The sequence below is a fragment of the Rhincodon typus genome, chromosome 31 (assembly GCF_021869965.1).
Source record: "Rhincodon typus isolate 14 chromosome 31, sRhiTyp1.1, whole genome shotgun sequence".
NCBI lineage: Eukaryota > Metazoa > Chordata > Chondrichthyes > Orectolobiformes > Rhincodontidae > Rhincodon > Rhincodon typus.
The window spans coordinates 34,696,665-34,723,578 of record NC_063362.1 but is presented as its reverse complement, the minus strand read 5'-3'; the positions used below and the strand labels follow the sequence as shown (position 1 = coordinate 34,723,578).

Below are 26,914 nucleotides of genomic sequence, written 5' to 3'. Positions count from 1 at the left end.
TGTCCTTTTTAAATCTTTGTCCTCTCACCTTAAAAATATGCCCCTTAGTCTTGAAATCCCCCAACCTTTGGGAAAAGACACCTGCCATTCACCTTATCTATGCTCGTCATGACTTTATAATCCTCGACGAGGTCACCCCGAGAAAAGGCCTAACCAATGTCCTGTACAACCTCAACATGATGTCACAGCTCCTATACTCAAAGGTCTGAGCAACGAAGGCAAGTATGCTAAATGCCTTCTTAACCACCCTGTCTACCTGTGACGCAAATTTCAAAGGTTTATGTACCTGAACCCCTAGGTCTCTCTTCTCTGCAACACTATTCAGGTCCCTACCGTTAACTGTATACATCCTGCTCTTGTTTATTTTACCCAAAGTGCAATACCTCACATTTATCCAAATTAAACTCCATCTACCTCTTCTCAGCCCATTGACCCAACTGATCTTTCTTTGTAATCTTAACCTTCTTCAGTGTCCACTATACCATCAATTTCGGTGTCATCTGCAAACTTACTAACCATGCCTCGTGTATTTTAATCAAAATCATTTATATAAATAACAGACAAAAGTGGACCCAGTACTAATCCCTGCAGAACACCATTGGTCACAGGCCTCCAGTTCGAAAAACAACCCTCCACCACCACCCTCTGTCTCCTATCGTAAAGCCAATTTTGTATCCAATTGGCAAGCTCACTGAATCCTATGAGATCTCATTCCACTAATCAGCCTACTATGCAAAACTTTATCAAAAGCTTTACAAAAGTCCAAGTAAAGAACATCTATTGCTCTGCCCTCATGAGTCGTTTTCGTGTCTAATAAACTTGATTGAGTTTTTTCAGGACATAACCAAGAAGATTGATGAGGGCAGAGCAGTAGATGTTGTTTACTTGGACTTTAGTAAAGCCTTTGACAAGGTTCTGCATGGTTTACTGGTTAGTAAAGTTAGATCACTTGGGATTCACAGTGAGTTGCCAATTGGATACAAAATTGGCTTTAGGGTAGGAAATAGAGGGTGGTGGTGGTTTTCGAAGGATATGGGCCAAATGCAGACAAGTGGGACTAGTTTAGTTTGGGAAACTTAGTTGGCATAGACAAGTTGGACTGAAGGGTCTGCTTCCCTGTTGTATGACTCTATGACTCTAATTTACCCACCACTGAAGTCAGACTCACAGGTCTACAGTTCCCAGGCTTCTCTTTACAACCCTTCTTAAATAAAGGCACAACATTAGGCACTCTCCAGTTCTCTGGATCCTCATCCACAGTTATAGATGATACAAATATATCTGCTAGGGGCCCGCAATTTTCTCCTGAGCTTCCCACAATGGTCCTGGGATACACTTGATCAGAAATTTATCCACCATTATGTTTTCTAAGACCTCCAGCATTTTCTCTTCTGTAATGTGGACTGTTTTCAAAACATCAACATTTTATTTCCCTGAGTTCTATAGCCTCTGTTTCTCTCTTCACAGTTAAAACCAAAATATTCATTTAATATCTCTCCCATTTCCTGAGGTTCAACGCAAAGACAACCTCTTTGATCTTTAAGGAGCCCTATACTCTCCCTAGTTGATCTCTTGCTCTTAATGTACTTGTAGAATCCTTAACCTTATCTGCCAAGACTATCCCGTATTCCCTCTGTCTTCCTGATTCCCCTCTTAAGAATGCCCCTACACTCTTTATACTCATCAAGAGATTCATTTGATCCCAGTCACCTGTATCTATGATTCTTTTTTTATTCTTGACTAGAACCTCAATTCCTTTCTTCATCCATTGTTTCCCAGTCTTACCAGCCTTACCTTTCACTCTAACAGGAACATAATGCCTCTGAACTTTCATTATCACACTTAAAGCCTCCCACTTGCCAGTCATTACTGTACCTGCGAACAGTCTACTCCTAACTACTGAAAGTTCTTGTCTCATATCATTAAAATTTGCCCTACTCCAATTAAGAACTTTAACTTTTATGGAAGGCTAATCTTTTTCCACAACTATTTTAAAACTAATAGAATTATGATCACAAGTCCAAAGTGGTCATGTGCTAACACTTTAGTCATTTGCCCTGGCTTATTTCCCAAGAGATGATCAAGTTTTGCTCCTTCTCTGGTAGGAACATTTACATATTGATAAAGAAAATTCTCTTGAACACATTTAATAAATCCCTCACTTTAACCCTATGGCAGGCACAGTCGATGTTCGGAAAATTTAAAACCCCTACTATTACAACCCTATTATTCTTACTTATGTTTGATTATTTATACTATGCACCTTGACCAGACCTGGAAAGCAACAGGAAAGGGGCAAAGCAAGACAAGAGGCCCCATTATCACAGGAGCAATAGGGAACTCTTGGACTCAGATTGGAAGGGATGTGATAACCCCTACAAGGCCCATGGGGAATCATCACATAATCTTCCTGAGGAGCTTTTTGAGTATTAGTTCCCTTGGTAACAGGCAATGGCCTGCCCAGCTGGAACTCATCATCTGAATCTTTTATAAAGCAGATGCAGGGATGGGTCTGCAGAACTGTCTGTCTAGGCTGGGAGTAGCCTATCGATGCCATGAGTAGTATCTCTATTTTGATGTTCAACAATAAATGATGTTCCTTTCCATTTGGGCTTTCTGACTTATTATAAAGTCCATTTTCATATAAAGTTGTGTGCATCAAAAACAGATGTTGCTGGTGAAGCTCAGCAAGTCTGAAGCGTCACCAGACTTGAAATATTAACTCTGCTTTCTCCCCATAGACGCTGCCAGACCTGCTGAGTTTTGCCAGCAATTTCTGTTTTAGTTTTGGATCTCCAGCATCCGCAGTTCTTTGTTTTAAATAAAATTCCAACATTCTATACCATTGTTTAACACCTTGATTATTTATGACAGTCAGTGTCTTTGTTTTTAAATGGCCCAGCCAATTGATAATATATTTTTGGATTCACATCAGTTTGGAATGTTCCTTCTGTTCCCTCTTGTATCAGGGAGCAGCTTCAATCACTAAACAAGTCAGGTGACACTCTGCCATTCATCTTTTTCACCCCTTGTCGCAGTTTTTTTAAAAATATACAACAATTAGTTTGAAATTCAGAACTGAATATTTCAGTTTTGGACATGACATGATCATAGGTAGATTTTTCCTACTTCTTGAATAATCTTCTATGTCTAGGTTATCAACAATTTTGAACAGATTTGATGTTATCTTTATCTTTTATGGTGAGAGGAGAGAGATACAAAAGTGTCCAGAGGGGCAATTTTTTCATACAGAGGCTGGTGAGTGTCTGGGATGGGCTGCCAGAGGCAGCTGTGGAAGCGAGTACAATTTTGTCATTCAAGAGACGTCTAGACAGGTACATGAATGGAATAGGTATGGAGGGATATGGACCAAACACAGGCAAATGGGACTAGTTTTATTGTGAAAACTGGGAGCAGGGGCAAGTTGGGCTGAATGGCCTGTTTCCATGCTGTAGACTCTCTGATTCTATCACTCTACATACCATTTTACTGAATTAATAAATTTTGTTTATGATAAAGTTTTAGTCCACTTGCTGATTCTGCGGTTTCAATAACGCTGCCTCTTATTCTTTTTATTCATTCATAGAACGTGTATGCCAATGGCTGGGACAGCATTTATTCCCTACCCCTACTTACCTTTCAGAAGGTGGTGGTGAGCTGGCTTCCTGAACTGATGCAGTCCACATGCTGTAGGCAATCCCACAATACCATTAGGGTGAAAATTAAGAGAAGTGTGACCCAGCAACACTGAAAGAATGGTGATATATTTCCAAGTCAGGTTAGTGATTGGCTTGAAGGGGAACTTGCAGTTGGTGGTGTTCCCATGTATCAGCTGCCCTTGTCCTTCTAGATAGAAGTGTTTGTGGACTTGGAAGGTGCTGCTTAAGAGGCCTTGGTGAATTTTTGCAGTGTATCTTGTAGATGGCACACATTGCTGCTACTGAGTATCGGTGTTGGAGGGAATGGATATGATGCCAATCAAGCAGTCTGCTTTGTCGTTAATGGTGTCAAGTTTTGAGTGGTGCTAGAGTTACACGTATCCAGGCAAGTGGAGAGTACTCCATCATGTCCTGATTTGTACCTTGTGGAACAGCTTTGGGGAGTCAGGAAATGAGTTACTCATTGCAATACTCCTAGCCTTTGACCTGCTCTTATAGCCACTATATTTATATGGCAAGTCCAGTTCAGTTTCTGATCAATGTTAAGCCCCCAAGATGTTGATACTGGTCATAGAATCATAGAGTCATACAGCGCCGAAGTAGACTCTTTGGACCAAACAGTCCATGCCAAACATTATCCCAAACTAAACTAATCCCACCTGCCGGTTCCTGGCCCATATTCCTCCAAACCTACCTTATTCATGTATCTATCCAAATGTCTTTTAAACATTGTAATTGTACCCACATCCATCACTTCCTCAAAAAGTTCATCCCACTCATGAACAATTTTGCCTCTTATTTCTTTTTAAAATCTCTCTCACCTTAAAAATGTGCCCCCAAGTCTTGAAAGCCCCCATCCTAGGGAAAGAACATTTACCATTAACTCTATCTATAACTCATTATTTTATAAACTTCTATCAGGTCGCCTCTCAAACTCTTATGCTCCAGTAACTCAAACTTGCCATATCCGGCAACATCCTCTTCTGAATCCTCTCCAGCTTCATAATATCCTTCCTATAATTGGGCAACCAGAACTGGACACAGTATTCCAGAAAAGGCATCACCAATGTCTGTACAACCCCAACATGACTTCCCAATTCCTACACTGAAAGGATTGAGTCATGAAGGCAAGCGTGCCAAATATCTTTTTAACCAGCTTGTCTATATGTGACACAGACTTCAAAGAATTATGTACCTGCACCTCTAGGTCACTCTGTTCCAAAATTCAATACCTCACATTTATCCAGATTGAACTCCACCTGTCATTTTTCAGCTCATTGACCCCTGTGATCAAGATCCCTTTGTATTCTTAGAAACTCTTCTTCACTGTCTACTCTGCCACCAATTTTGGTGTCATCCTCAAACTTACTAATCATGCTTTCTATATTCTCATCCAAATAATTTATATAAATAAAAAACAAAAGAGGACCCAGAACCGATCCCTGTGGAACACCATTGGTCACAGTCCTCCGGTCTGAAAAGCAACACTCCACTATTACTCTCTATCTACTGCCATTAACCCAAGTAGGTATTCAATTTGCAAGCTCACTCCAAATCCCACGTGATCTAACTTTACTAATTCGTTAGTTACCTAAATTACTAATTAGTCTAGCATGCTGAACTTTAAATAAAAAATAAAAAATGTCTATTGCTCTTCCATGATCAATTAACACAAGGAACTACCACTTCAGATTTATAATCAAGTGTCCATAAAAACTAAACTTTGGTGGGATCTTGTGGTGCAATGGATGTGTCCCTACCTTCAAGCCAGGAGGCTCGAGTTCAAATTCAACTTGTTACAATGGTGTAGGATAATATCTCCGAGCATCTCGGATCAACCACAATCCTACTGAACAGCAGAGAATGGGGAGGTGACGGTCTAGTTAGTATCATTAATCTGCTAATTTGGAAACCCAGTGAATATTCCAGGGACCTGGGATCAAAACACCATGACAGGTGCTGAAACGTAAGTTCAATAAAAACATGGACTTAAGGGTCTAATAATGATCATGAAGTGATTGTCAGGAAAAACCTACCTGGTTCACTAATGTCCTTTGGAAGAAAACTGCCATCTTTATTTGGTCTAGCCTATATGAGACTCCAGACCCACAGAAATGTAACTGCCCCCTTGGTAATTACGCATGGACAATAAATGCTGGCCTAGCTAATAATGGCTACATCCCATGAATGAATTAAAAAGGGTAGGGTTCAATGGGCTGAACAGCCTAATTCTGTTCCTATTTCTCACGGTCTTCCACGTTGATCAGAAAATGTAAAACTAATGCTACAAAATAGTTGTATTGGTTGGAAGTTGTTTCTCACCAGGATAACCTTTAAAATTATTTTGAACTGACCAAAAGGAAGAAAATGAAATACCACAATGTTTTATTTCCTGAAAAATATCTCAACAATAACTATTTGTATTTATATTGCACTTTAAATTTAGCAAAACTTCTCAAGATACTGTTACAGTAGCATTAAAGCATGAATAATTGCTACATTTCTAATAAGAATGCTGCTTACATCTTCATCAGGTAGTGGTGCAAACTTGTGGTACCTATTGGAAATTGGTTGACAGGGGACACTGAATAATAATAGATAGGGTTAATAAAACAAAGAATTGCAGGTGCTGGAGATCTGAAATGAAAACAGAAATTGCAAGAGAAACCCCTACACCTTCACAGATGCTGCCAGACCTGATGACATAGCGAAAGTTTTTCAAGTTATGGAGCATGACAAGCAATAACTCCTTACTCAAGAGCAACTAAGGATATGTAACAAATGCTGGTCTTGCAGGATCATTCATATCCTGAACACCTACCAATCAGAACTCAACACGGCTGAGAAAAAAACACACTGGTGGGATTGAGCTAATCAAATGGCTTTGATATGTGGTTCAGTTCAATCATCATGACTTCACTGTGCCGGGTTATATAGGTTTATCCTTTTTCTTAAGATTCTTGTGGTAGCAAACGAAGCCTCAGCCCTTCAAAAAGGGAATAAATATGAAATGGAAGCAGAACTCTTAAATGGTTTCTCCTTCAAAGTGAAAATCAACCAACTCCATTCAGAAATTCACAATCTTTTGAGTAAAGCACTGCAGGAGAACTGGCAAATTAACAGTACAAGGTGCATATCCACAGAATTAGTAATTCTACACAGCTGGTTATTTTTCAATTGCATGGGAGTAAGACTTGAGGTGGGAGGTGTGGGTCAGTGGTGTAATAAGTTTAGAAAACACTATACTCAATATTCCTGAGGCTTTATAGTTATAATATTGTAGGGAGGCTAGGATTTTTTAAGAGTTATAGCAATGAAGATGTAAATTCACCCTAATCGCTATTATTTTTGAAGATGATTGCAAGTGTAGGGAAGATGTTTCAATCCTTTCTTTGCTGAATGCTGGGTGGACTGACACCCATAAGATATGGTTCTGACGTCCAGGAGCTAAAACAAACATTGGCCAACAAAAGAGCGGAGGTATCGATGCACCTTATAAACGTAGGATAATGTTTCGGTTCTTGGTTACAATCTAAAATTAAACATATCTTTAAACCCGAAAATGCACAATCAATGGTTTCCAAATCTTGAAGGGGGCTCGATTACTAACCGTACGAGGGTTGAAGTGCCTAGACACAAAGCAGGACTGCATATGGCTTATTTATTTGACCTATGGCGTGGGAGATCATTTTGCCCATCAAATCCACGCGAACCCAATGGAGAAGGAGCCAACTTGTCCCCATTCTGCCACACACTATCCCTGTGGCCCTGCAACTTTACTTCCCTCAAGTGCCCACCCAATTTGCCTTCGATATGACTCGTGGTTCCTGCTTCCTACACCCTCATGAGCTAATAGTCTCCTTCCCCCTCCCTATCCTTGGCCAATTAGGCTTTCCCCTCTCCCTTTGGGGTGCAGCCCTTCGACAAACAAAACACGTTGCATCGTTACGAAAAGAAAAATCAGAACTAGAAAGAGGAATGAGGGTCAAAGGCGTCGAAACGCTTACCTGCTGCCCTATGCCTGGCGCCGGCGCACACCTGCCGCGCCTGCGGGCCACGCCCCCTCCCCCGCGCAGTAGCCGGTGCGCGCGGCTCCTGTCCTGGCGATCGAACCGTTTTTATTGCGCTGCTGCCGGAACCACATCCAGTGCGGCGGGTGGAGGGCAGAGCGAACAGAGTGGAACGCTGTCGAGCTCGTCTTCAGATAACGGCGCCATCTGTGCATCATACAATCCTTAACTCGCCCTGTCATTTCTGAGGTAAGTCATTCAACTCACGCCTTCGTTCTCGCAAGCAGTGCGAACGTTCCATTGTGCGCTGATTTTTTTATTCTTTCGGAATAGTGATATTCGTGCTCTGCTGCTAAGATTAAACGGGTGTCATCCGCGCAAAAATGAATAATTTCAGACTCGCCAATTTGGCAGAAGCGTGTTTGAGGGTTGGATCGTGAGAAAATCGTCGTCTGTCGCCTTCGTTTTTTTTTGCTGGGGGCTCCCTGATCTCCTCTGCTTTTAGAGCGGGTCGTCTCCGTCTGTCCCCAGCCGGTCGTGGTTTTGTTTTGTGTGGAGGTTTAGAGTGGAAATTAATTCATCTACCCCCTTCCCAGGGTGGGCTCCCGTCTAAATAACCTTTAGTGTGCCGGCATTTCTTTTTGGTCACTCGTTGGCAAGTCTTTGTAATTCAGTCAGGGTGGTGTGTGGGTGTACTTGATGCAGGGGAACCCCAATGACCCGTTATATTCACCTGTAACTCTCTATCTGATTCTTATGGTAGAACTGGTTTCACCACTGATGGTCTGATTGAAGCTGGGAGAGAGCTAGTCAAGGTGCAAAGTCCTAATCTTCAGAATGACCCCTTCCCGTGGGATAATTTAAAATATCTTCCCACTCCTTTGTCTTCTGTATTACATTTGAATGCATGTTTTTTAAACCATCATATGGCTCTCGGATCAATCACAGCTTACACCGAAAGTTCAACAATTTGAGTCTATTTCTCAGTACTGTTTGTATAAGATACTGTACATATGGTGTAGCCCTCTCTCCCTGAATTTGCCTTTTTTTTATTAAAAGGATTTAGCTCCACTCCTGTCAGAAAAGGAAAGTTTTATCATCATGACATTCATAAAGACATTTTTTTTTTGTTTTTGATTGTGAACTGAAAAGGGAAAAGGATTTTTTGGAAACCAAGGGTTATGGAGGGATTGCTGCACTTTTTTTTAAAAAAAAGCCAGCTGCCAGCAATTATTGTAAGTGCTGTTTATGCTGATCTGTTCAACCAATGGGGCTGGTTTAGTTGCTGAGGGACCAGAACCAGGGAGTGTGTACCAGATGAAATTCGGCAGGCAACAAATGACTAATTGGTCAGTGAAATGATGATCAGATCTGGGTGATGAACGTTTGCCTGCCAACATCCATGTGATTATCTATAAAAGGGATTATCTCTGCAAACCCTGTGCATGGGGACCATTGAACAGTTTTTTTTTCCTCCACTTATAACTTCAATATTTTCTTGTCTGTCTGCATTTGTGTGTGGGGGAGTTTTATTAAGAAGGTCAGAGTTTTAAGTAGTAGAGTTATATCACATTTCATAATTGTTTATCTGTAGCTCGAATCATTTATTTTAATGAATAGTAAACCTTGTTAACCTGATCCATACTTCCTATCAACCTGGGTCTGAAAAGACAGATGGGTAAATTGCAGACTTTTGGATACATTTATAAAATATTTAATTTTTACATTGACTCCAGGAATAGCAGAACTTGATTTCCAGTAGTTACCCCAGTGAGGTGTAACAATACTGTTTGTTTGAAAGGTTATTGCTCTGAAGCGGTTAATGTTCCTGTAACATTTGCTCCATCTATTCTACTGATGTCACATGCATTCTGGAGGTGTTCATCTCGGGCTTTTGGAAGAAGCAGATGTGTCTGTACCTGCTCCCCTAAGGTCCTGATTAAGTTTAGTTGTATTTACTGCTATAAACCTTGCAATAAACCCTATTATCCAAAAACAGTGCTTCTTCCGTAGAAACTCTATAGTGGTATATCCTCAATCTTTTTTTTAAATCTTTTTCTATCTAGCGATTTAAACAGGATTGGTGGCAGTGGATTACCTCAAACAACTCTGCCCAGTACTGCATAGTGGCTGCAGTGGCACATACTACAAAGTATCAGGGATGGTCATAAAGATAGCTTGTTTCATCATTTGTCTTGTTTCGAGCCATATTAATGGTAAAATAGAATTCTGATTTCTAGGCAATTTACTCTCATTAATTGAAGGACACATTCTCAGTTTATTTTGGTTTTTGATTTAAATTATACTTAGTTGTCTTCTCATTGGGATTGAGAATCTTTTATTTCAAAATACACTTAGCTCATAGGTTAAAGAACTTTAAATGACAGCGGCTGTTAGCCCATCCTGTCCTGTTTGGCTGCCAAAATGAATTTATGAATCCCACTGGATTTCATCCGCTCCCCAATCCTTTGCTCTACCCTTGCTTCAAACACTTTTTATGAGGTTCTCCCTTAAACAAGTCAATGGTAGCTGCCTGAAAATACATATCATCTATGCCATGCTCCATTAAAACCTGTGTAAGGAGCTTCTCTTCTCGTTGTCTTAATGACAGTTTTAAATGTTTTGTCATTACTGTCTTCCAACTAGACAGTGTACCCCTCTGTTAACTATCAATTTTCAGTAATTTAACAAAAAACCTCTCAGTATTCTTGTTCTGTTAAGTTCATCAGTTCTCATAGATTTGCCAATTTTAGGTATTTTCTGATGAACCTGCTCAGGTGTTATTACACACCCTGAAGTAAATGGGACTTTAACCCAGGTCTCTTCCCGTTCTAATCCCTGACAGTTGAGTACCATTGCTTAAGTCTCCTCGTCTATGGTCAGTGGTCCCTCATGTCACAGCGGTAGTGTTCCTACCCCTGCCCTGAGACACCTGGGTTCAAGTTCCACCTGCTTATCAAGAAAATGATTACTCAAGCACTCTGCTTCCGCTGCCTTTTGAGGATAGTAGTTCTAAAGATACATTAACTTCAATGAGGGGAAAAAATCTCTTATTTGCCTTAAATAGGTGATTCCCTTATCACCTGTCATTGTCTCAAGTGTCTGCTGGTTCAAGTTGTATCTTTAGGCATCCAATTGTGCCTGGCCAGCCCCTGAGTACATTCTACCTTTTTAAAAAAAAAACTTTTTTCAGACCTTGCCTTTAATGTAGTTTTACAGCTGCCAGCATGGTGGGCCTTGATCAAGGTCACAGGCCTTCAGCTTTTATCTCATTGGCAAAATGTTCTTAATCTCGGCATTTACATTCGCCTTAACAGTCGATTTTTTCATATTCATTTTTGGTACCTAGGTATTTGTTACTTCTATTGTTACTTTTATTTCTATTTGATGGATTGTAAATTCCCATGCTGGTTGCTTGGATCTTACTTTTGACCTGAGATCCCTCATCTACAGATGAAACCTATTTGCTTATGGTATACTGTTGACCTCTAATACAAGCAAACAGTGTATGATTTATTATCTGTGACAAAAACCAAGCATTTTATTTGCAAAGATCTATAAGTAGTAATCTATAAGATGCTGTTTTTTATTTTAGATGTAGTTTCTAATAGTGCTGTGAAACAATGCATACCGATCCATTCATGAACATTGGTTTGGGATTCCAGCAATGATGCTCTTTGACAGACCTCATGGTAGCTCCTGTTTGTATTTGGATTGTGTCCAGGACAAGTGAGACTAAGTATCCAATGCATCAAGGAAGCTTTTTTTTATTCATGGGATGAGGGCATCTCTGACCATGATAGCAAAGAGCCTTGTAAAACTAAGATCAGAAAATTCTCCTCTGACTGCAGTCCTACCTGACACAAATGAATATGGTTCAGTGACCCATTATTGCAGTCTGAAGCCGTTACTGTAAGTGTTCTTCAAGCAGAGTCATCTATCCAAAGTTTTTTTTCAGCTGCTTCCTCCATGCTCTTCTATTGCGCTCGGCCTGAAATGGGGGCTGCTCACTGAATTTAATATTCCAATCTATTCATGCATCTACTAACCAATGAAGTACCCATAACAGTCTACAAAAGGATTTGAATGTCATGCACAATTAATTAAAGAACTTGGTGTCAACTAAAATAATTTAGTTTTTAAGTAATGCAAAAATATCCCAAGGCAATTAAAAATGAGCCAGAGGAAAGTGATTTTTGAGCTGAACAGGGTGTAGGAGTGGTGATCAAATGCTTGGCAGAAGAGGGTGGATATTAAGGTGAGCTTGAAGGAGGTGGAAGATTTGAAGGAGGGAAATGCAAGTGGTGAAGTTAGGCTGGCTGAAAGCACAGCTTTAATGACCTGGTCAAAGGAGAACACTTTTTTGTTTGTAAGACACTTGAATCATAGAAATGGAAAATAAGGGAAGGAAGATGCAGATTTTAGATTGGGTAATAAACAGTAATATTTAAGAACCCTGGTGGTATAGTGGATGGATGGGAGCAGATGATGTCCATGATTGGGGCTTTCGATGGATGCTGACGCCCTTGGGGAGGACTGAATATTCCTGCTGTACCTGGAAAATACTCTTGCTTGTAGAATAGCAACTTCCACTCATTTGTCATTGTCAAATTTCCTGAATATCAATGCCCTATCTTGTAAAATGTATTCAGAGTATAATTATAAACTGCATTTGTGCGACTTCAATTTTAATGAAAATTCCAGTGTCTATCACCATTCTAAAAAATCTAACACAAAAAATACTGAAAAACAACTGATTTCCGGAATGTTCATTGCTTGTCCCAATAATCTAATTAAAGTCAGAAATGTTTGGTTAAGCACCTGCCTCGGAGTTGTTTTTCATCCGTACTTGTGTTGGGAGTGTGACAGGCAAAGCCAGCATTTATTTGCAATCCCCAATTGCCCTTGAAATGAGTGGCTTGCTAGGCCACTTAAAAATCATTACTGTGGGTCTGAAGTTATATGCAGCACAAACTGCAATAGGATAGCAGATTTTCTCCCCAGAATAAAATTAGTAAACTATATGGGATTTTATAACAATCTAACAGTTTCATCTTATTCCAGAATAATTAATTACGCTTGAAATTTATTCATCTATCCTGGCGTGATTTGAACTTCACAGTGGATTAATATTAATATTACCACTGTGTTGTCATCTCCTGTGTAGATTTTATAACACAAATTTTAAGACTCAAAAGGAATGGGAACAGAAGCTACCTTCTGGTGCTATATAATCAAAATGCAACTTCTGCCCAGTTGATTATGTAGCCAATGCTAAGTGACCTTGCTGGAGCCCATTTTGCCCATTGTAACTGGAATAGCCTTCTGCAAGAATTACCGCTCTTCCTGCTCTTTCTGTATTGATCTATGACATTTTTAAAAAATATTTATTACATCCTTTTCATTCCACTCCTCTTCCAGATCATAACACATTTTAAGGAGACATGATTGAGCAAGAACATAAGAACATAAGAACTAGGAGCAGGAGTAGGCCATCTAGCCCCTCGATCCTGCCCCGCCATTTGGTAAGATCATGGCTGATCTTTTTGAGACTCAGCTCCACTTACCCGCCCACTCACCATAACCCCAAAGACATGATTAATTTGTAGATTGATGGAAGGGAATCTGATATTTTACTTTTTCTGCAGATAAGCCCCTCAAAAGCTAAGTTATTTTAATGTTTGGTTGTTTTGGTAAGTTAAAGATGACGGGGAATTGGTTACAAAGTAATGCATTTAGTAAATGATCAAGGCCTGAATTATTGCTTGCTTAAGGATAAAGGCAATTTTGACTGTCATTCACTAAAATATCATAAAAACAGAATGTTCTGTACTCAAGCATGCTTATTAACTTGGAATGGTCATGAAGTCTCTTGATGGATACTATTTAAACTTCTTTAACAGTCAGAAACAAGTCTGCTGACCTTTTGCTTTCAATGGCGCAGTATTCGGGCATTATTGCAAATAGATTTAAAAACCCACTTATCTAGCAATAAATGTGTGATAGTAATCCCAAAGAGTAGATCTTTCCATTATTCTTTTTCAAGTCAAGAAAAGAAAAGAAATATTGAAAAGTGGTTAGTGGCACAATCTATTCATGGACTACCAAGTTTGCCACATCCACTACTAATGCATTAGATTTTGCCAAACAATTTTATTACTTTGGTGATAGTGTGTAAACTTGATATAAACAAATGCCATTAGTCCTGAGCGGCACCAAAGTTTTCACAAAGTGAAATGAGGCAGATCTAGAAATTTAATGCTTAGATGATCTTGATCATTTAAAGAATCTCTGCTGTGAAGGAAGACTTTGGGTCCTTTCTGGGTAATCTCCAATGAGTGAAAGAAGCTTTCTCTTTTGTGGTCATAAAAGAAATCAAAACTAGTATTAATATTGAATGTTTTGAGACTTCAGGACATCCCAAAGCTCTTTACAGCCAGTAAAGTATTGTTGTAACATAGGAAATGCTGGTGATTTTTTGCATGTCGCAATCTCTTGAACAGCAGTGTGAATTGAATGGTGGCAGTTGGTGAGTAAGAGTTTTTTAATTTTTTTTTGTAGAAATATAATTTTGTTTTGAATTGGAATTAGTTAACATTAAACTGAAATCTGTAGTTTGAATTTTTAAGTTCCCAGCCTTAAATAGGGCTTTTGCATAGTGTCTGCTAGAAGAAACATTGAATGCTGTTAATTTAAATTTAAAAAAAAAACAGCTGTAACTGGGTCAGATAACTGGGAGCATATAAAACTAGCCAACTTTGCACCTGAGTATGACCTTGGAGTTAGGTGATTAAGGGGCTTATAGGTAGAAGGGAAAGAGGTGTCCCTTTTACTTTTGCTTTTCTAACTAGTTTAGGATTTTTGCTCATTTCTACAGGAAAAGAGGCTAGTTATTTGGTGAGTATCTGTTAAGTGATTTAAGGGTTACTCATAATGGTTATCAACTCGTAATTTTAGTAAAACGCATACTTACTTTAGCTACATAATTTTTCAGTTATATAAAAAAACTAATTAGAACAAATTAGGGATGGCAGGACAGATATATGTCAGTTGCAGAATGTGGGAACTCCTGGGCTCTAATTTGGTCCAGGACAAAGAGTCTACACTTAAGTGTTGAAGTTCAAGCAGTTTTGGTTCAGAATTTGACCTGGAGGTTGTACTACAAATGCTGATGCACTAGGTAGGTGAAAAGTTACTGAGATTCTTTGTGCCAGGAAGCAGTTGGCACTCCTTAGGATAGGGTCTTTTCATACGACCAGTGTCCAGGGATAGGTGAGTGTGACTGCATGTGAAGTAAGGGAAACCAGATGGCAGGAGCAATTTGCAATTGTCCTCCAGGTTTGAGGTTCTTTAAATTTGTTTGGAAATACTGAGGCCTTCAAATTTCATCTTTTTTTCTAGCCTGAGGAGGAATTTTCAGAGCATTCCTAGCTGCCCTTTCCTCACCAAAACAAAAACAGTAAATGCTGGATAAACTCAGCAGGTCTGACAGCATCTGTGGAGTGAAAGTAGAGTTAATATTTCAAGTCCAGTGACCCTTCTCCAGAACTTCAGTTTTTGTTTCTGATTTCCAGCATCCACAGTTCTTTGTGTTTTTCTGGCCTTTCCTTACACAGGCTATTCACGTTGCTTTCACTCTCCCACCTTTTATCCTTTTCTGGTTTATGGGAGTGACATAAAAAAAGGTTTCATTTTATGGATCAGCTCATAATTATCAGCCATCTATGGTGCTTGTCTGGCTGCAGCCCTTTGGTCTTCTGCATGAGTTCTAATTACAAAAAGTAGTTAATTTTTAATTTATTCTTGAACTTCCCCAAAAACTTTATTGATGGCTTCTACTCCTAATGTCTATATCCAATGATCATAAGAACATAGAGAAACAGAAAATAGAGCACGAGTAGGCTATTTAACCCTTTCTGAGCCTGATCCATCATACAATATTTCATGGCTGATCATCCAACTCAACACTGTTCTGATTTCTCCCCAAACTCTTTCATCCCTTTAGCCAAAGAAATATGACTCATTTTTTGAAAACATTCACTGTTTTGGCCTTCACCACCTTTTGTGACAGAGAACTCCACTGCTTCACCAATCAAGGTCAAGAAGTTTCTCCTCCTCTCAATCCAAAATGTCCAATTCTATATCCTTAAATTGTGATCCCTGCTTCTGAACTTTCCATGACCAGGAACATCTTTCCTGTGTCTACCGTGTCTAGTCCTATTAGAATTTTATGGGTTTCTGAGATCCCTCCCCCTCCAAAATCCAGTGAATATAGATTTAACCGATGCAGTCTCTGTTTATACATTAATCTTGCCATCCCAAGAATCAGTCTGGTAAACCTTTGTTGCACTTACTACATAGCCAGAACATCCATCCTCTCATAAGGAGACACAACTGCACACAGTATTCCAGGTGTGGTCTCGCCAAAGCCCCATACAATTACAGCAAGGCATCTCTGCTCTTGTCACAGCTCAGCAGGTGTGGCAGCATCTGAAGGTAAAAAACAAAGTTGACATTTCTGGTCCGATGACCCTTCCTCAAATTCTGAGGAAGGGTCACCGGACCTGAAACGTTAAAGCTGTTTTGTCCTTCACAGATGCTGCCAGACCTGCTGAGCTTTTCCAGCAACTTTGTTTTTGTTCCTGATTTACAGCATCCGCGATTCTTTCAGTTTTTATCTCTGCTCTTGTACTTGAATCCTCTTGCTATGGAGGCCAGCATACCATTTTACTTTATCACCTGCTGCAGCTGCATGTTTACTTTCTGCAACTTGTATATAAGGACACCTGGGTCTCGTTGCACCTCCCCCTTTCCCAATCTATTGCCACTTATATAATCTGTGTTTCTGTTTTTGCTTACAAAATGGATAAGCTCACAATTATCTGCATAATGCTTCATCTGCCACGATTTTGCCACTTTATTCAACTTGTTCAACTCACAGTGCGACATCTCCGCATCCTCCTCACAGCTCACCCTCCCACTCAGCTTTCTGTTATCTGCAAACTTGGAGATATTACGTTTTAGTTCCCTCATCTAATTCATTAATATATATTGTGAATAGCTGGGGTCTAAGCACTGATCCCTGTGGTATCCTGTTAGTCACTGCCTGCCGCTCAGAAGACCTGTTAATTTCTACTTTGTTTCCTGTCTGCCAACAAATTCTCAATCCGTGTCAGTCTACTACCTCCAACGCCATATGCTTTAATTTTACATGCTAATCTTTATTTGGGAACCTTATCAAAAGCCTTCTGAAAGCCGAAGTAAACCACATCCACTAGCTTCCCTTCTAGTTACATCCTCACAAAATTCCAGGAGATTTGTCAAGCATGATTTCTTTTTCATAAGTCCATGCCAACCGTCCAATCCTGCCACCATTTTCCAAGTGCTCTGCTGTTTAGTCTTGTCTTTAATGGACTCCAGTATTTTCTACTGATAACAGGCTGACCAGTCGACAATTTCCTGTTTTCCCTCTACCTGTCGTAAATCGTGAGGTTACATTAGCTACCCTCCAATCCGTGGAAACTGTTCCAGAGTCTATAAAATCTTTGAAAGATGACCAACGAAAGCATCCACTATTTCTTGGCCACCTCCTTAAGCACCCTGGAATATAGATTATCGGACCTGAGGATTTGTGGCCTTTAATCGCATTAATTTCTCCAACACCATTTTCTTACTAAACTGATTTCTTTACATTCCTCCCTACCACTAGATCCTGAGATGTTATTTGTATCCTCCTTTGTGAAGACTGAACCAAAATATGTATTTAATTGTTCTGCCATCTTTGCTCCCCATTATAGCTTCCCCTTTTCTGAATGAAAGGGAGCTACATTAGTCTTCACTAAGAAGCTTTTACAATCAGTTTGTATGCTCACTCCAAGCCTCCCCATATCTGTTTTCCTTTTCTTAATCAATCACTTTGGCTTAATTTGCTAAAATCTAAACAGCTGCCACTCCTCAGGTCTTTCTATTGCTTTGTTTGGCCAATTTGTATGCCTCTTCCTTTGGATCTAGTACTATCCCTAATTTCCCATTGTTGGCAATGGTCGTGCCACCTTTCCTGTTTCTTTTGTGTTAGACCAGAATGAAGAATTAACAAGCAGTGTTCCTCAGTTTTCATAGCCAATTTTTGCCTCATACCATCATAGTTTCGTTTTTTAAATTCAGAGTCTCGGAATCAACTACATCACTCTCGGAGTTCTTCATGAAGATTATCATATTACGGTCACTCTTCCCCAAGGAGCCTTGCACAACTAGATTGAGGACAGAATATTTGGCAATGCACAATACCCAGTCTAGGGTGACCTACCTGTTCTCTATTTTGGTTCCTGAATGTATTGATGCAGCAAACCATCTTGTACATACTCTAGGAATTCCTCCTCTAAGGAATTATTACTGATTTGATTTGTCCAAATCTATATGAAGATTGAAATTGCCCTCAATTACAGCTATATCTTTATTGCTTTATTGCTGTATTGCTTTGTTTAAATTCCTGTTCAATGCTTTCTTCAACATTGCCACTACATTTTGAGGTCTGTATACAACCTCCATTTTTTTTACCCCTTGGTATCTCTAAGCTCTACCCATAAGATTCTATTTCTCCAGAGTGAATATCCTTCCTCATGACTACATTAAGGTCCTCTTTAACCAGCAATACTACCCCGTATCCTTATCCTTTTTTTTTGGTCTGTCCTGAAAACAGAATACACCTGGATATTTGGTTCCTGTCTCTGGTCCCTCTTCAGCCACTTCTCTGTAATCTCAACTCTCATTACCATTTGTACCTATTTGTGAACTGATTCATTGATGTTATTCCAAATGCTCCTCATGTTAAGGCCCAAAGTGTTAAGGCTTGACTTTTTAACATTCTTTGTCCTGTTCACATTATTTTGCACTGTGGACCTGCTTGATATTTGCCCTCGAATTCTTTACCTATAATTCTTATTACCTTATCTGTGTTTTGTTTTTTCCCATGTTTCCCTGTCTACTATCTCAAATAGGTTTCCATTTGACTGCCATTTTAGTTTAAACCCCCCAACCACACTAGCAAATACTCCCTTTTGGACACCAGTTCCAGGTGTTGGCCAGGTACAACCATCCATCTTGTTACTGGTTACACCTCCCCCAGATCCAGTCCCAATATCCCAGGAATCTGAGTCTCTTGTCCCTCTCTCTCCATCTCTGCAGCCAAGATCTGATATTTCCTACTATTTATACTCTGATGTGGACAATCTTTAGATCACTCTCTTTGACAACCTACTCTTTAACTTACTTCCTAAATCCCTACATTTGGCTTTTAGAATGTCATCCTTTTTTATCTCTGTCATTGTCATTGGTACCAGTGTGTACCATGACCAGAGGATGTTCACTCTCTCCCACTCCAAAATCTCCTGTAGCCACTTTGAGACATCCTTGATACTAGCCCCAGCAAGCATTATACCAGGTTACCAAAATGTCTGTCTATTCCGCTGATGATTAGATCTTCTATTACTATAATTTTCCTACACCTATTTCTCCTCTCCAATGCAGCAGAGCAAACCATGCCGTAGTGAATTTGGTTGTTGCTACTTTCCATGATAGCCATTCCTCCCAACAGTATCTGAAGCTAAAATTATTTTGCATTACCATTTGAATTGCATTAAATGACTGCCAGACTATTTCTTTATTTTTAAACATTCACCTGTTTTTCTATGGAACTAATTTGTCTGCACCTAGAATAGTCCTTTTTTACTGTTGTACTCAATCAGAACTTCTTCCATGATGCGTAAACCTCATGCTCTCCCTATCAACCTACCTTGCATAAAAAGTGCCCAGTTTTTGTTCAGCGATTTAATTTGTCTTGCTGCTTTTTCAAACATAATAAAGAATGCCTCTACACACTTTTTAAAGTTTTGGTTGGGCATTTAAGCACCTCCTTCATTGGATTTTGAGTTGGTGGTGCATTTTGCAGATCAGGACTTTCCTCTGCATCTGAGGTTTTTTAAACTCCGGCCTCTTAAGTCTGTAATCTTTTACTCCCCTGAAACTCTGCTACAGCCTCTTCAGCCCCATTTCCCTTTCCAAAGCTTTATTTTTATTTGCAAATTCAAGTTTATTTTAAATTTCAGTTATCTTTTCTAGCTTGAGTTGCTTCATCTGCAACTGTATTCTTAAACTGAGATGACTTGCCATTTAGTGTTCCTGGTCCCTTTTGTATCTCTAGATAACCCAAATGCCGTGCTCAGACTTTGATCATATCTGCATTTCCTTTTTCATTTAACCTATTTTTCCAATCAACCTGTTCAGAAATGTTCTTACACACTTCTGAAGCAGTGGGACTTGAACCTGGGCCTCCTGGTACAAGGTTAGGGACACTACTACTGTGCCATGAGGGCCCCAAAAAATTTGGAACGCTAGATGAATTTGTGTATTATCCTTGTTTAGGAGCCGTGCTAACCTTCTCTGTCATTCCAATTTTAGTATATGTGCTGCTGAAGCGAACATATCTGCATTTGTAGCTTTTGCAGGAAACATCACCTTTTAGTCCTCCTGTCAATTCTGTTAGCCTAGCCTTTGTAAAATCTTGTAAACCAATCAAGGGTACTTCTTCCCATGTGGGAAAATTTTAGCTGCTTCTCATGCCATTTTGTTTTATAATATGAGAAACCTGTTAGCTGTCCTTTTTTTTTAATCAATTAATATTACTCCAGATTCAATTTTACATTGACCGTGTCCAAGGTATATCATGACCATGACGGGAGAATTGTGCTGATAATGGGGCTCCACTACTCCTCCAGTCATTATTTTATATAAGGTTGTTTAATTACCAAAATGGCCAGATGTTGCTATATTTATATTACTAGCCAAAATGAAAAATGTTCACCAGGCAACTTTAAATGGATGATTTTGGAGTTCATTAATTATAAACAAAGCTTATTCTTAAAGCAAGCAGCAAACACTGGCTAACATCTAAGATAATGATCTGGAATTAAAATCATATATATTCTCATAATTCCATACGCGCACGCACACTTAACACAAAAATCAAAGGCTCTGCAGTGATATTTATAAATACAAATGATAGAATGAAATGATTTCTCGTGCCGACTGAACTTTCTATCAACAAAGCCAAATGGCTGACAGCTGTAGATTGATCCTAAATGTACAGTTCTGATTGCAGTCAACATGGGTTTGAATCTTTGGGAAGTAGTCATGGTCCACATCTTTGGATTTTACAAGGTAGACCGAAATGCTGGTAATTGGAAACTGTCACATTTTCAAGAATTTCAACTAAGCAAGTGATTTTCATTAGAGCTGTAACTCCTGAGAGATTTTTTTAATTGACTCCTGGGTCTGTAAAACAGAAATTTAAGTCCAGAAAATACTAGAATCATAGTTATACAGCACAGAAACAGAGCCTTCAATCCAACCAGTCCATGCTGACCGTTATCCCAAACTAAACTAGACCAATCTACCTGCACCTGGCCCATATCTTCCAAACATTCCTTATTCATGTACTTGTCCAAATGTCTTTTAAACATTGTAACTGTACCTGCATTCACCACTTCCTCTCTTCATTCCACACATGAACCACCGTGGAAATAAATAAATAATTGCCCTTCAGCTCTTTTCTAAATCTTTCTCCTCTCATCTTAAAATATGTCCCCTAGTCTTGAAATCCCCCATCTAAGAAAACAACACCTGCCATTCACCTTATCTAAACCCCTCATGATTTTATACACCTCTGTAAGGTCACCCCTCAACCTGCTATATTCCAAAGAGAAAAGTTCCAGCTTCTCAAACCCTCCACTCCCGGCAACATCCTGGCAAATCTCTTCTGAACCTTCTCCAGCATAGTATTCTTCCTATTAACAACAGGGCAACCAGAACTGGACACAGTACTCCAGAACAGGTCTCACCAACATCTTGTACAACCTCAACATAACGTCCCAACTCCTGTAAGCAAAGGACTGAACAATGAAGGCAAGCTTGCTAAACACTTTCTTAACCACCCTGTCTATGTGTGATGCAAATGTCAAAGAATTATGTCCCTGAGCGCCTAGGTGTCTCTGTTCTGCAACACTACCCAAGGTCTTACTTTTAATTGTATAAGTCCTGCCCTTGTTGTTTGCAATACCTTGCATTTAGCCAAATTAAACTCCATCTTCTAATATTTATTTTAAAGAGAGGTTATAAGGCAGAAGTGAAGAGCTGTCACTAAGAAAGTAAACCATTTGTGAGGCCTTGGGGCATTAAAAATTTTTAACGTTGGAATATTGGAAGCAGCCTGAGTGTAGCCAGCTCTCTCAGACCAGGGACATAATTCTTTGACGTTCGCATCACATATGGACAGGGTGGTTAAGAAAGTGTTTAGCAAGCTTGCCTTCATTGTTAGCGTTGGAATATTGGAAGCAGCCTGAGTGTAGCCAGCTCTCTCAGGCCAGTGGTTCTAGTTTTACGTTTTAGTTTTTGGGTTTAGTTTTAATCAGAAGCCGTAGGGGTCGCAGAAGATTTGGAAGCTTCAGTGAATGTCTTCTAGCTACAACTTTCTCTGAATTTTTCTCTTGGCTTTTCTTTCCTCCTGGATTGGAGTACTGCATGTGAGAATCTGCATCTGAATTTGCCCTTTTGCTAAGGGGTGTGTTTGTGGGATGTTACTATATTGGAACAGTTAACTAGTAATAGGTATCTATTATTCAGTTAAGTTATTCTAAGTTCATCTTTCTTTTGTTTGTATTTTAACTATAGTGTTAACGTCAAGTAGGTTGACCAGACTCACTGTACCTGGAACAAAAACAAAGTTGCGGGAAAAGCTCAGCAGGTCTGGCAGCTTCTGTGAAGGAAAAATAGTTAACGATTCAGGTCTGGTGACCCTTCCTCAGACCTTGGTGGAATTTGGCACTTCACATTACCTTCTTAAAATAAGAAAAAGTCAGGGTCTAGGCTACCTTCTTGAAATATATTGAGGGATCTGGTCTGCTCCGTAACAAATTGAGGGCTCTTGTCAGGATAAAAATCACTAATTCCAGATTGGGTTTAAGTTTGTTGGATTCAAAGGCAACAAGTGGTAGTTATTAGTGTCTTTTTGTTTTGATTGCTGAATTTAGTTTGTTTAAACAGGGTGTGCCTTGTGTCGTAATGGCTCACTCGGTCACTATGACCTTTCTGGGGGTGGAAGGAGTGACTTAGTGAGTTTTACAAAAATTGAGCAAGACCAGGCTTTTGGAATTGGCAAGCAAACTGGATTTGGGGTTGCCTGGATCTGCTAGGAAAGGCAAGGTAGTTGTGGCAATTGCACAGCATTTAAAGTGGCTGGAAATGTTATCAGAATCTTTGAAAATTGCTAAAATTCAATTGCAAATGAAGCTTGAACAGGAAAAGAAAATAAAGCCCTTTGAATCACGATTTAAAGCATAGGAAAAAGAGAAAGGCAGAGTTTGAACTTCAGAAGTTGGTAATTAGAAAGGAAAGTCAACTTAAAGGGCATTGGAAATAAGTCAAACGTATGACGCTCTTAGAGAGTTGCTTATTTTGGACAAGTTCAATAATTCACTTCCTTAACTAGTGTGAACTCGTGGAAGAGCAGAGAGTTAAAACTGCAAATTAGCAGCTAAAATGGCAGAAGATTGAGTTGGTTCATAAATCAATGTCTGTCTTGCGACAAAAATTTCAGGCAACCTATGAGGTGGAAAGAGAAGTAAAAAAAGCACAAGTGTTTTCACTACAATGAAGTACGCCATTGAAGTCAGTGTTGGTGGTTTAGAAAAAGCACTAGGAAGACGGATGTGGGAAAACAGGATAAGTCAGTGACAACACAGTGTGGAGCTGGAGGAACAGAGCAGGCCACACAGCAAGAGGAGCAGAAAGTTCATGTTTCGCGTTGGGACCCTTCAGAAATGGGGAGGGGGAAGGGAGTGGATGTTCATGAGTGGAACGCCCATCTTCAGAGCCGACGCGGTAGAGATGGAGGAATTGGGAGTAGGAGATCATATCTTTGCAGGGTGAGAGGAGGTGTAGTCCAAGTAGCTATGGGAGTCGGTCTGCTTGAAATAGATGTCCGATTCAGGATGGTTACCAGAGATGGAGATGGAGAGGTCCAGGAAGGAGGGAGGTATCAAATGGTCCAGGTGAATTTGAGGTTGCGGTAAAAGGTGTTAGTAAATTTGATGAACTGCTCAAGCTCCTCATGGGAGCACGAGGCAGCGCCGATACAGTCATCAATGCAGCGGAGGAAGAGGTGGGGGATAGTGCCAGTGTAGCAGCAGAAAAGGGACTGTTCCACGTATCCTACGAAGAGGCATGCATAGCTTGGGCCCATGCAGGTTCCCGTGGCCACCCCCTTAGTCTGTAGGAAGTGGGAGGAGTTAAAGGAGAAGCTTTTCATGATAAGGACAAGTTCTGTTAAGCAGATGAGGGTGTCGGTGGAGGGGGACTGGTTGAGTCTGCAGGAGAGGAAATAAGAGTGCTTTTAGGCCATCTGCGTGGGGGATACAGGTGTACAAGGATTGGATGTCCATAGTGAAGATGAGGTGTAGGGGGCCAGGGAAAGGATTGCAACTTCCTGCTTCTGATGATCAAGGACCACAACGTCTGCTCTCCAGTGATCAAAAATGCCCTCAACTGCATCTCTTGCATTTCCTGCACTCCTGCCCTCAAACACCCTTCCCACAACAAAAATGAAGACAGAATCCCCCTTGTCCTCACATATCACCCCAACCAAAGAGGTATTTCCCTCCCCACACCTATCTGCCTTCCATATGGACCGTTCACTCTGCAACTACCTCGTCTGCTCCACACTGACCCCATCACATCTGGCACCTGGCCCTACACCACCCCCGTCACCTCCACTCAATGCCCAAAAGAAACCTCTCATATCAGACAGGGGCTTACCTGCACATCTGCCAATTTGGTCTGCTGTATCCACTGCTCCCAATTGTGGCCTCCTCTACATCGACGAGACCAAGCATAGACTCAGACCATTTCGTAGAGCATCTGCGCTCTGTGTGAGACAAACCACAATACTTTCCGGTTGCCAACCATTTTAACTCTCTTTTTTCCCCGCCAGATGGCATGTCCATCCTGGGCCGCCTCCAGTGTCACAATGACACCACCCGCAAACTGGAGGAGCAACAATTCACATTCCACCTTGGGATCCTACAGCCCGATGGCCTAAACCTATAATTCACCAGTTTTTTTTAAAATCTCCCCACCCCAGGCCTCATCCCATGTCCAACCCTTCCTCTCACCCCCGCCTACTTGACCTGACACAACCTGTCCATTGTCTATCCCACTAGCAATCCCCACCACTCCCTACCTGCATTCACCTATCATTATCCCACCTACTTTCCCCAGCCCCACTCCTCCTCTCTATTTATTTCCCAGCTCCCTTCCCCCTCCCCATTTCAGAAGAAGGATCCCCACCCGAAACATAGACTTTCCTGCTCCTCTGAAGCAGCTTGGTCTGCTGTGTTCCTCCAGCGCCACACTGTACTGTTCTGTCTCGAGCATCTGCAGTTCCTGCTATCTCTGAGGTTAAGCCAGTGAGTTTTGTTAAGTGGTAAAGCAAAATATAGGCAAGTTATCAAGTTGTACCAGAATGTACAACCTGGTCAGGGATTGGTTTAGAAGAAAGTACCGGAACTTCTTAGACCATTTATTTGCGAAGGTAAGGTTTACTCATATGTGCCAAGAGGAGTAGGTAAAGAAATTACAATTTTAAGAGATACGGGTGCATGCCAGTCTTTGAGGAGGTGTGTATTTCAGAATGACTGTTGCCAGAAAAAGTGGTAATATGTGAAATTCATGGCAGGACGAGAAGTGCTCCTTTACCTGAGGTGAGGTTCGTGTTTCCGGTGAAAAGCAGAGAAGTGGTGATAAGAGTACTGGAGGAATTCTCAGCTCCTGGAATACAATTTGTCCTTAGTAATGATTATAGGTGGATCACAGGTGGGATTGCTGCCTACTGTGGTTGAAAATCCAGTGGAAAATCAGGCAACTGAAGTATTACAGGAAGTCAATCCTGCGATTTTTCTTGAGTCGTAACAAGGTCACAAAGCCACAAGCCGACACAGAAGAAATCAAAGAATAAAGGTAAGGAATTTGAAGTACAATTATCAGAAACCATGTTTGATCAAATGGTTGAGAAAAAAACAAGTGGATAACAAAGCGCATATTTTCAGTTCAGAGAAATTAACTGAATTACAACAGATGAAAAACTAAAGCGGTTGTATCAAAAAGCGTACCCGGAAGAATCTGAATGTATCCCAGAATGTTACTGTCTTAAAAATGATGTTTTGATGAGGAAATGGAGACTATTACTTTTCAGGCAGATGAGAAATGGCCAGACGTTCATCAATCTGTTAAGAGTAGGTTTTAGAAAGGAGGTGTTGCGGGTAACACATGAATTACCAGTAGAAGGTCATTTGGGAGTAAGGAGAACTCAAGCCAAAATACAGAAACATTTTTACTGGCTTGGACTACGTACGGATTTGGTTGAATTTTGCCAGACATATCATTCATGTCAGGTAACTGGAAAACCTCAGGCAGTGATAAAACCAGCACCTTTAAATACCCATTCCTGCATGTGAGGAACCTTTTATGAGGGTCTTAATTGATTGTATAGGACTCCTACCTAAAAAAAAAAAGTGGGCATTAGTATTTGTTGATCATAACGGATGTGCCCACTAGATTTCCAGAGGCTATTCCATTACACAGTATCACAGCTAGAAGGATTATAAAAGAGTTAATCAAATTTTTCACTAGATATGGGCTACCCAAAGAGAGACAATCAGATCAAGGATCAAATTTTACATTGAAATCATTCAAGGAAGTTATGGGTAGTTTAGGAATAAAACAATTCAAATCCACTGTACCATCCAGAATCACAGGGAACATTGGAATTGTGGCATCAAATTTTAAAGACTATGTTGAGGGCTTATAGTCGTGACTATCCTGACGATAAGGGTAAAGAATTCCATTTGTACTTTTTGCAATTGGGGATGCACCTAATGAATGTACCAAATTTAGTCCACCTGAATTAGTTTTTGGGCATGAGATCAGAGGACCACTGAAATTAAGGAGAAATTGGTGAGTCAGAGTTCAGAGACCACACTTGAACTACGTGTCAAATTTCAGGGAAGTTTAAATGGAGCAGGTGAGTTAGTTAGACAACATTTAAAAGTAGCATAGCATGTGATGAAACAGAAAGCAGACAAGAAATCAAAAATTCACCATTTTGCTAGTGGAGATAAAGCGTTAGTGTTACTTCCA

General features: G+C 40.2%; 1 protein-coding gene and 1 non-coding gene across 2 annotated transcripts in view; one reads left to right on the top strand and one right to left on the bottom strand.

Moving 5' to 3' along the window:
• The first annotated feature begins 7,812 nt into the window (after positions 1 to 7,812).
• Positions 7,813 to 26,914, top strand: part of tmem269 (transmembrane protein 269) — an 83,140-nt gene continuing 64,038 nt past the window's right edge. The window contains exon 1 of the mRNA XM_020529815.2: positions 7,813 to 7,918. The gene's annotated coding sequence lies outside the window, so the exon portion shown is untranslated. The remainder of the gene's footprint in view (positions 7,919 to 26,914) is intronic.
• LOC125486682 lies at positions 20,045 to 20,147 on the bottom strand. The gene has a single exon (XR_007265326.1). It is a non-coding gene; the product is annotated as a U6 spliceosomal RNA (small nuclear RNA).